Here is a 10,427-nt window from a genome sequence, read left to right as displayed (position 1 = left end):
TTGTTGTCTTTGCTTATTTGTTATTTATTGGCTTAGTGAAATGGGGAACTTTAATCCACATGGAAACTCTCCTGCAGATATAACATAATACAGTAATGCATCTGTGATGCTCATCCAAAAGTAGAAGAGGCGATATCTTTTTTTAGACCACCAAAAAACAAATATTAAAGACAAGCTTACATGAAAAAAATTCACTTTCTAGAGAAGAAAAATTATGAATGAAAGTACTAAGATGGTCATAGCAGAGATGCCAGGCATGTTGCTTAAGGTGAGTTGGGAGCTGGTTCCAACCAGGTAGAGGGAGGATGTTTTTAAATGCCTGGTGTGATTTGGTTAGTGAATTTTCCACTTGCCTGTAGGATAGGAGGTAGCTCCTGAATGTAACCTTCAGCCCAACACACCATTTTCTGTTTGGAAATCAGGTGGGGGAAGGAAAAGGCCACACAGAGATTCAGCCAATCTCATCCTAAAGCGGGGATACATTTTGGTTAACCTAACCAGATAGGCGGGGTACAAATAGATTGAATGAATGAATGAATGAATGAATGAATGAATGAATGAATGAATGAATAAATAAATAAATAAATAAATAAATAAATAAATAAATAAATAAATAAATAATAAAGTTTTCCCCTGACATTTTGTCCAGTCGTCTCTGACTTTAGGGCACAGTGCTCATTCCCATCTCCAAGCCGTAGAGCCAGTGTTTGTTTGTAGACAATGTCCGTGGTCATGTGGCCAGTGCGACTACACACGGAGCGCCATTACCTTCCCACCGTGGTGGTACCTATTTATCTGCTCGCATTTACATGCTTTCAAACTGCTAGGCTGGAAGGAGCTTGGACAAGTGACAGGAGCTCACTCTGTTGCGTGGATCCGATCTTACGACTGCTTGGTCTTCTGACCTTGCAGCACGGAAGCTTCTGCGGTTTAACCCGCAACACCACCACCACATCCCAGTTTACTTAGCAGATAGTAAACAGCCAATCACAACCAAGTTAATTCTAAATTATTGTGTTCCTTGGTGAGCTTAGCAAGTAGATGTTATTCTCAGTTGTAGTCCAGACTGACGTTGTTTAAAGTCCATCAGTCTATGTACTTCCATCAGTGTTGCTGAGACAGCTTTTTCAAGTATTCAAAACAAACAACCCCAAAACAAAAAGCAAAAAACAAACAAACAAAAAACACCTAAAAATGAACTTATTTCTAGGTGGGTTTTTTTGTTTGTTTTTTGCTTTTTGTAAATGTACATGATCCAAAGGTTGAAGAGGTGATACCTTTATTTAGACAATTAGAAACCAAACATTAAACACAATTTTTTGTGAATAAAATTCATTTCCTCAGGCTTAGAGTAGCAAAATTATGAATGAAAGTCCCAAGATTGTCATGCCAGGCACATGGCTTAAGGTGAGTTAAGAGCTGGTTTCAACCAGTTAGGAAGAGAGTGTTTTTAAATGCCTTACTCCCGGTGTCAGTGAGGAATCCTGATTTCCAAACAGGCAGTGGAAACATGTTGAAACCAGCTCTCAACTCACCTTAAGTAATATGCCTGGTGGAACATCTCTGCATTACCACCTTGGGGCTTTAATTCATATATTTTTTCTACTTTAAGTCTGTGGAAGAGAATGTTATTCATGCAAGCTTGTGTTTAATATGTGATTGTTGTTGGTCTAAATAAAGGGATCACCTCTTCTACTTTTGGATTGCATGAAGGACCATGCGGTTATCACTGTTGGTTTTATGATGCTCATGGAGATTTGGATACCCAGGATTCCAACAAAAAGATTAAATGAAGACATTTATTCCTCATTTGTTTTCACATGCTGTCTCTATGGTATAAATTCTTAGAGTCACAACTCTTGGGAGAAGAATATTTGTGGATTTATAAGTTAATATTATTATTCCTTTGATGCATATATCTCTAAAACATTCAGGAGAAACTTCTGCTCCACAAGCTGGATCCCATTTGTGAGGCATGTTCTGCAGCCCACTTGCCACCTTGTCCAGGCCTTGCCTCAACTCATCAAACAAGGAAAACTTTTTATACACAATCAGCAGCTTAATGCAGCCAAAATGTTTCCATGTTCAACACTGAAAAAGAGCTCCAGCAAGAAAAATCCTATAAGCAGCTGAGGAGGGAGACTGGTGCATGTGTGTGTGAGAGAGACATTGATGGCATGTTTATGTATGTGGCAACTTGGGTCCTGATTTTAAAAAAAAAGTTCTGCTGTACAGCATGTATCTTCTAATTAGCATTTGCTGGTACAAATTAATACTGAGCCTATCTCTTCCCTGATCTAAACACAATAGTAGTAAAGAAACTACAATGGACATCAGGTTTCTAAGTAATTATTTAGATAGTCAGTATCTGTTGTAGAAGAGTTATCTACTGCTGCTTGTAAAAATATTTTCATCATTGCTTAAAAATCAGTATGAGAGGAAAACATTTCCTTGCACTGTGAATCATTGGCGTGGACTCTGAAACACTGTTTGTATAATGCAAATGTTTCCATTTAAGATATCATTTGTACCATGTTCTCAGTAAGCAATTATATCTACTGACAGAAAACAGCTTTTTATGAAAAGATACTCAAAACAGTAATAACAGGAAAGAGGGAAAATTTCATGGATATAGTGAGATCCCAACATAACAATATGGTGAGTTTATCCTGACCAGCAATACTGACTAGGGGGTTCTGGCAGTCATCCTCTTAACAAAAAGATCAGAACAAGAAACAGAAAATTTTGTAAATATTCATTTACTAACCTAAGTAAATGAATAAGTTCCACCTTGACTGAAAAGTACCTAATTGCTTTAATTTGGATTTTCCACAAGTCTTATAAATAGCTCCATTTTGATATAATATCACTGAATTCTGAAGCCAGACACACACAATTATACAGTTCATTGTAGATACAATCTCTTGAATACCTTTAAGAATTTGAATCCACAGCCAACAGTAAAAGTTCCACGAACTGCAAGAAGGAAGATAAAGATTCAGTGCTGCTGTTTAACAACTCATTAAAACAGATCACGCATTCATTAAATGTTTTGAACATGGAAAACAAACCTCTACAGAGATGTCTTCACTTATACAGTACTCATTTATTAAAATTCAATTCTATAAAAAAAAGTCTATGAATTTGGGATATTGTGTTTCTCTATTCACAATTCAAAATGCCAGGAAATAGCCTGATACTGCTGCACAATATTATACCAGTGTTGCCAGCCGGAAAAAGCATTACATAGCAAAGGAAAGCCTGAATGTTAACACCAATGCCAACAGTTAAGATGATCTCTTCTGCTCATTACCATTCACACTTGTTCAAAATCAACCCTGACAATTGCTTTGTGTTTGGGTGAGAAGTGATTTATTGATGACAAAAAAAAGGAGTCAGCTTGCTTGATGTCACTTTGTGAATCGCAGTAACAATTAAACAACTGACCACATGGAAGAAAGTGTTCAAATCATCCTGGCTTGAAAAAAAGTATAAACCAGCAGCAACAGAAAAAAAAAACCTCCATGTCAAGAATAAAACAGACCAGAGTGATTCAAATTGGCTTTTGCATCAAATGATCAGTTTAAAAATGCAAATTCTTCCACTGTGCACCCACAGCAAATCCTGAAGTAACTGACTGTGTAGTTGCAGCCTTTGGTTTTTGTTGTTGCTGTTGGCAACTCAATTTCAGTTACTTAGCATATGCATAAATGTAGGTTTGTCTGGAATATTTACACTTAAATATTAAAAGTAGGGGGAGAATAATGGTTATCATTGCCATAAACTCTGTATTCTTACTGAATTACAATACTGTATAAGTAGTATTCTGTTAATAGAAAGTTATACTGTAATTCTCTTTGTCTTTTTTGATTATGTAACATCTTAACGGTTCAGATTCAATTTTATTGACTGTTTCCAGACTAAAAATTTGTAATTACAGTTCCTAGAGCAAGTCCATTCTGCTTCCTAAGGGTTGCCAGAAAGTAAGACTCCATTTTGACCCATAATAGATGGAAAAGGAAGATGAGCAAGGAGATTGAGAAGAACAAGGGTCAGAAGTATCTGTGGTTGCCTCACCTTCCATGATCTTATAATTCTTTAATACTTTCAATTCAGTTGTACTATTTCGGTGAAGCAGACTGGATAACTCAGTCAGTTGGGTACCTGGCTGCAGAGCCAAAATCAGGAAGTTGGTCCCCCCCTTGTGCTCCTGGAGAACAGCCAGCCTGTTTAGCCTTGGGCAACCTGTCCAGTCCCAGAGCACCACTAGAAGAAGGAAACGGTAGAAAGGGTTGCTATAAGTCAGAATTGACCTGGTGGCATGTAATTTATTTATTTTTACTTTCTCATTTCCTAGCCTTTGAAGAAAATGTGCATATAAATGTGTTACCTAGTCACATCGTCTTGTAAATATACCTTCCATGTGATTTTTAAATTCAAGGAAAACTCACTTTGATATACTGAAGTTTCCTGCATCTTTTACTTTTCTAAAATGTGTTCCCTCAGCCCCTGTATATAAAATATAATTTTGATCTGATTCCTGAAGTTCTATGATTGTCCACTTGGTGTCTCAGTTACATCATAAAGAAGCAATCAGCATACTCATATGGAAAGGTAAGGATCCCTGGCAGAGGAAAGTTTCATTTATGAGAATTACTGCAGTGAGATACAGCCTGAATTTATCACAGCAGAAGCAAATGTTCGTAAAACATGGAGTAGTGCTACTCAAAATGGTGTGGACCAGCCATCAGTCATTGCTCTGTAGCAAGCTGCCAGGAAGTACAGATTTCCTACTAGATATATTGTCTTTTTTAAACAACATTTTCAGTAAAAGATAAATAATTTTAAATATTTTTCCATAGCCCCCAAGCTGGCAACCTTATGCTTGTCCCCAACACACAGGTAAAAAAAAAAATCCTTCCTGGATCAAAGCCCTAGTTGCCACATTCTATTACAACTGTGACTTAAGAAGAGAGAACGTAACTCTTTTTGTAGTGAAGCTAGTAAGTTTTACCTACTTCTATAGTTATAGATCACAAGCTGAATACAAGCCATCAGTTCAATGGGATGAAAAAAACTGAAATGCTATTTTAGAATGCATGAACAAGGGAGCTGGAAATTAAGAGACTGCAGCTTGTAATGAAAGCCAGCAAATTCATGGTATTAAAAGAATTTGGAGTGACTTTTCTTTATTCTTATCAGATTGTTGTGCAATATAAAATTATGAACACATATGTAATATAGGGAAAATTCAAACCAAATTAATGACACTATTTTTGAGCAGAAGTGGACTACTTCAATGTTTGTTTGTTTGTTTGTTTATTGCACTTATATACCGCCCATCTAGACATAGTCTACTCTGGGCAGCTCACAATTTACAAGATTAAAAACAGCTAATATATCATGACAGTTTTACAGCATTATACAATGAAATCAATAGTTCAAGATGGGAAGAAGAAATTTAAGTAGTGCCTGGAGGGAAGGCCTGTTTGAATAACCAGGTCTTAAGTAGGTTTTTTTAAATGCCCAGCGAGGGGGCCAAACGGATCTCGGAAGGGAGTTTGTTCCAGAGAGAAGGAGCCACTGCCGAGAAGGCCCGGTGTCTTGTTTTTTCTTTTAGGACCTCCCTCGGCATTAGGCTCCTCAATTGCCCCTCCTGACTGGATCGAGTGGTACGGGTAGATCTAGGTGGGAGAAGGTGTTCCGTCAAGTATCGAGGCCCTAAACCATCTAGGGCAGGGGTGTCAAACACAAGGCCCGCGGGCCAAATCCGGCCCGCCAGATCTCGTCTGATGGCCCGCGGAGCCGCTGCCAGCCTTGCAGCCTCCCCCTTTTTTTTCCAATGAATTTACTCCGTGCCTGCACGGAGTACAGTGGTGCCCCGCACAGCGAGGTTAATCCATTCTGGATTAACCTTCGCTGTGGGAAACATCACACTACGGAACACAAAAAGGCATTGGAACGCATTAAACAGCGTTTAATGCGTTCCAATGCCATAGAATACTCACCGTTGTGCAATGTTTCCCAGGGGCCGGCAGCCATTTTCGCGCCCTCCCCTCGCACAACGAGGGCGCCAAAATGGCTGCCATCAGCTGTCCGGCAGGTCCAAAATGGCCGCCGGAACAGCCGAAAGGGGCCGGGGCGCAGCGTTTTCGCGCCCTTGGTAAGCAAGGGGAGCGCGCGAAAACGCTGCCAGAAGCCCCAAAATGGTTGCACGCAGCCATTTCGGGGCTTCCGCAGCGTTTTTGCACGCTCCCCTTGCTTACCAAGGGCGCGAAAACGCTGCACCCCGGCCCCTTTCGGCTGTTCCGGTGGCCATTTTGAAGCCGCGGAACAGCTGATTGTCGGGTCACAAAGCGAAGGTCGGTAAGCGAGCAGCTTACCGACCTTCGTTCTGCGATTTCCCGCCTATACAGGCACCGTTTTGCAATCGCATTTGCGATCGCAAAAACGGCCTTGTAGAGCAAATTCATCGCTCTACGAGGCGCCCGTTGTGCGAGGCACCACTGTAAATTCATTTAAAAAATGGCTCAAGTTAACCTACAGATACAACCGGCCCTTTGATGGGGACCAAACTGCTGATGCGGCCCCCGATGAATTTGAATTTGTCACCCCTGATCTAGGGCTTTGTATGTAATCATTAAAACTTCAAAATCAACAAGGAAGCATACGGGCAACCAATACAAGGTGGCCAGGGTGGGAATGATATGTTGGTGTTTCCTCACTCCACTGAGAAATCTGGCCATCGCATTCTGCACCATTTGGTCAATGCCATTTTTTTTTTTGCAAGCAGAGCCGTTCGTCGCCTTCAGAGCTCTCAAAGGGCTTTCCCCCGACATCGGAGGAAGCCCTTTGAAAACTCTGAAGGCAAAAAGGCAGGGAGAAAGGGCGGGAAATTCGAATTTCCTGCCCTTTCTCCCTGCCTGTTTACCTTCGGAGTTTTCAAAGGGCTTTCCGCCTGACATCAGAGGAAGCACTTTGAGAGCTCCGAAGGTGCCAATCGCCTTTCTCTCCCACCCCGCAGCTTCTCCCAAAGGGCTGCTCCCAATGGCTTTGCAGATCACATTCCCCCCCACGTGGCTTTTCTGCTGCTGCAAAAGCCATTGGGAGCAGCCCTTAAGGAGAAGCCGTGGGGTGGGAGAGAAAGGTGATCCAGCCTTTCCCCCCCCCCATGCTCGGAAGAACGGACAACACTCGCATGTCCTGGCAAGCTGGGTCCTGGGAACTCCCTCGAGTTCAGGAAGAAGAAGGTGGGGCATGGGAAGGAGGGCGCTTACTCTTGGGTAAACCCCTCAGCCCCGAACTGAGTGAGGCTTGCTCACCAGAAAACCCACCAAAGATCACGGCGGAGCCCTGGCCCGGCAGCAGCAGTCGAGGTAAGGTGCTGCTTTTTCCTTTTTTCTTTTTCAGGGTGGGCTGGTGAGGTTGTTTTTTGCAGGCCCAGGGGCTTGCAATGTTTGGTGCTTTATAAATGTGTGTGTGTGTGTGTGCTTTATAAGTGTGTGTGTGTGTGTGTGTGTGTGTGTACCAAGGTCCCTTGGGGAACAGGTTCACTTCACCCAGTACCTTCCCTTCAACGTCTACTTCAATCAAAGGTAATGTCTCTTCGTCTCCCCTCTCCAAGTCTGAGGGGTCGCTCCCCTCAGCATAGGGGTCCCAGGGTCCGGTAAAGACTTCTTCCGGCGAGCCTCCTTCAGTCGCCATGCCCTCCTTTCCCTTTCCTCTTGTTCCACTTTCTCCTTTTCCTCCCTCAAACATCTTCTCCACTCCCTAGCCTCTTTCTCACCCCAGTATGACGGTCTGGGGGGTAAATCTCTTCTCCTGTAATCTGCCTCCTCACGAGGCACCCTCACCCTCTCACTTCTCCCTGTCCATGGATCCTCTACCCAGATCCACTCCCATCCCCCTGGTATCTTGTCTCTCTCCTGCTCCACCTCCCTGTGCCCTGCCTCTATCAACAGTCTCTCAGATACTTCAGTTCCCGCCTTTTCTAGCTGGGTCTGTGTAGCGACAGAGATTCTCATCATCCCCTGTTCCTGTGTCTACCCCCTGGTGTCTGACCGCAGCGTGTGAAGTCAGAGCTGCTGTCTGGGTCTCGCGTTCTCTTTTAACTGAGGATGATACTCCAGTGAGGACTTCTATTGTCTCGCCTCTGGTCTCACAGTGTGTGTGTGTGTGTATGTATATATATATATATATACATACATACATACATACATACATACATACATACATACATACATACATACATACAAACAATGCGGATTTGTCGTTAAACGAAGCGCCCGTTAAGCGAGGCACCACTGTATGTATGTATGTATGTATGTATGTATGTATGTATGTATGTATGTATGTATGTATGTATGTGTATGTATATGTATATGTATATGTATATGTATATGTATATGTATATGTATTTTTTTTATTCCGCCGGAACGGATTAACGGGGTTTCAATGCATTCCTATGGGAAATGGGAAATCGACTTACGAACTTTTCAATTTACGAATGCTGTTCCAGAACGGATTAAGTTCGTAAGTTGAGGGTTGACTGTATTATTAGCCCAAGACTACATGCAGTGAGAGAAGCAGTGTCATTATCTAATTTCTAAGTTAAAAAGCACCCCTCATATACACACATACACATTTGATTTTAGAGCAGTCCGAATAAAAGCAGTGTTATTTGCATGGATGAAAAATCAGGTACTAGAACAAAGTATGCAGAATAAATAGCCTGTAAAATTTCATCATTTAATCAACACCTGTAAGAAGACTTTTATGGTCTACAGGGGCAGGGTAAAAATCAAATAAATAAATAAATAAAATATTATTAGTTAAGCATTTCTCAATTAAAAATATTATTACTCCAACAGCATTGTCCTTAGGTGAAATGGACACATTTTTCCCTTTCTATGATGGTGATTTATCTAGCATTCAAAAGCATCTTTATTTTCTCAGATTGACAATAATGACAAGTAGCCAGATCTAAATGAAGGAACTATGCTGAAGTTACATCAAATTTGGTTCATGGCTGAAATGCTTGGGTAGCACTTGGCAAGTAACATGCTACCACCATCCAGTCCAGGTTATTGGTGCACACAAAGAAATGCTTTTTGGTTCTTGGTTTTTAAAAAGCCTAGTGTGCAACTCCATATCTGCATGTCCATGGACAGGAAAGGTAAAAAAATTGGCTGGTTGTAGGGGTGGTGAGGGTTTCCTATGGCAGGTCACAGAAATGGAAATGGAAATAAAGGAATAAGGATCAAGAAAAGAACGGGAAGGAGGGAGCTGCTAGAAATTAGTCATTGTAGTCCCTTGAGAGGAAAACCTTTTAACACCCACTGATCCAATAATCTGAAGCAGATTCGGTCTATCACTGCATACTACACTGACAGATCCACTTCAAAGTGAAGTTTTCTCTGAAAGCAACAGGAAAACCTGGAGCAAAGAGGATTAGTGCTAGATTGTTCTTCTGTGTCATATGAGGGGAAGCAACCTCAGTGCATATCCTGGCTCAGTGGGTTTTAGGATGTAGAACATGGATCTCCCAAGTCTCAGTCCAGCACTCTAAACAACCGCCACACTGACCCCAATCTTGTTTCTTGCTTTGTTTCTTTGCAATGACAGTTTCAGTCAGGAGTTTAATCATTGTAATTCAACAACTGTACTAAATGTAGAAGAACTGGTAATTCAAAAGCCCTCTTGTACTTATTTCAGAAAAAAAGGGCTCCAGGAATAATGTATTTGAGGGGTTTTGCCTCCGTTCCCCTTGGTAATGTTTGCAAAAATGAGAATTTTGAAAAGATATTACAGTGGCATAAAGAGAATCCAACTTTTTAGTTCATATGCAAATACACTGCTGTTATGGCAATCAATTTTTCCCTAACCAGAGCAAATCTGCTGCTAAGGAGTTGAACAGGTTTACACTTATGAATGGCCAATGTGTTTCTTTATTCTTTTTGGTGGAACAAATGCCAAAGAATTGCTGTATTTCAGTGTAAGCCGTTATGGAGCCCTACTATGTGATCGTCACCTTAAACAAAGCCAAGCATGGCAAGATCTCTTGTTCATAATCAGTTAAATTTTGTTCATTTTGACAGTGAAACACTTTGTTAATAATGGAGGTTTTGCAAAGAGTGAAGTTCTGCAGAGTGAGGTTCAGTCTGAATAAGAAAACTGACAGGCTGAAAAGCTTTTAATTTCAGGGAGGAAAATTAACAGGATCCACAACAAGAGGAACGGGGAATGAGCATAAAAGGAATTGTCAGAAGAATGTGAACTTAAATAGGGCAGCTGTCTATACAGCTTTTTGAGCCACCATAATAGATCCCAGGATAAAAATAAATGAATGCATTAGGAAAATATCACAAGTCTCCACTGACCATCTGCTTAGTTTTTAACATTTTGCACTCTCCCAGACTCACAATGGT

The sequence above is a fragment of the Pogona vitticeps genome, chromosome 3 (assembly GCF_051106095.1).
Source record: "Pogona vitticeps strain Pit_001003342236 chromosome 3, PviZW2.1, whole genome shotgun sequence".
Classification (NCBI taxonomy): Eukaryota; Metazoa; Chordata; class Lepidosauria; order Squamata; family Agamidae; genus Pogona; species Pogona vitticeps.
The sequence above is the reverse complement of the archived record's forward strand: the minus strand, read 5'-3'. Positions refer to the sequence as shown.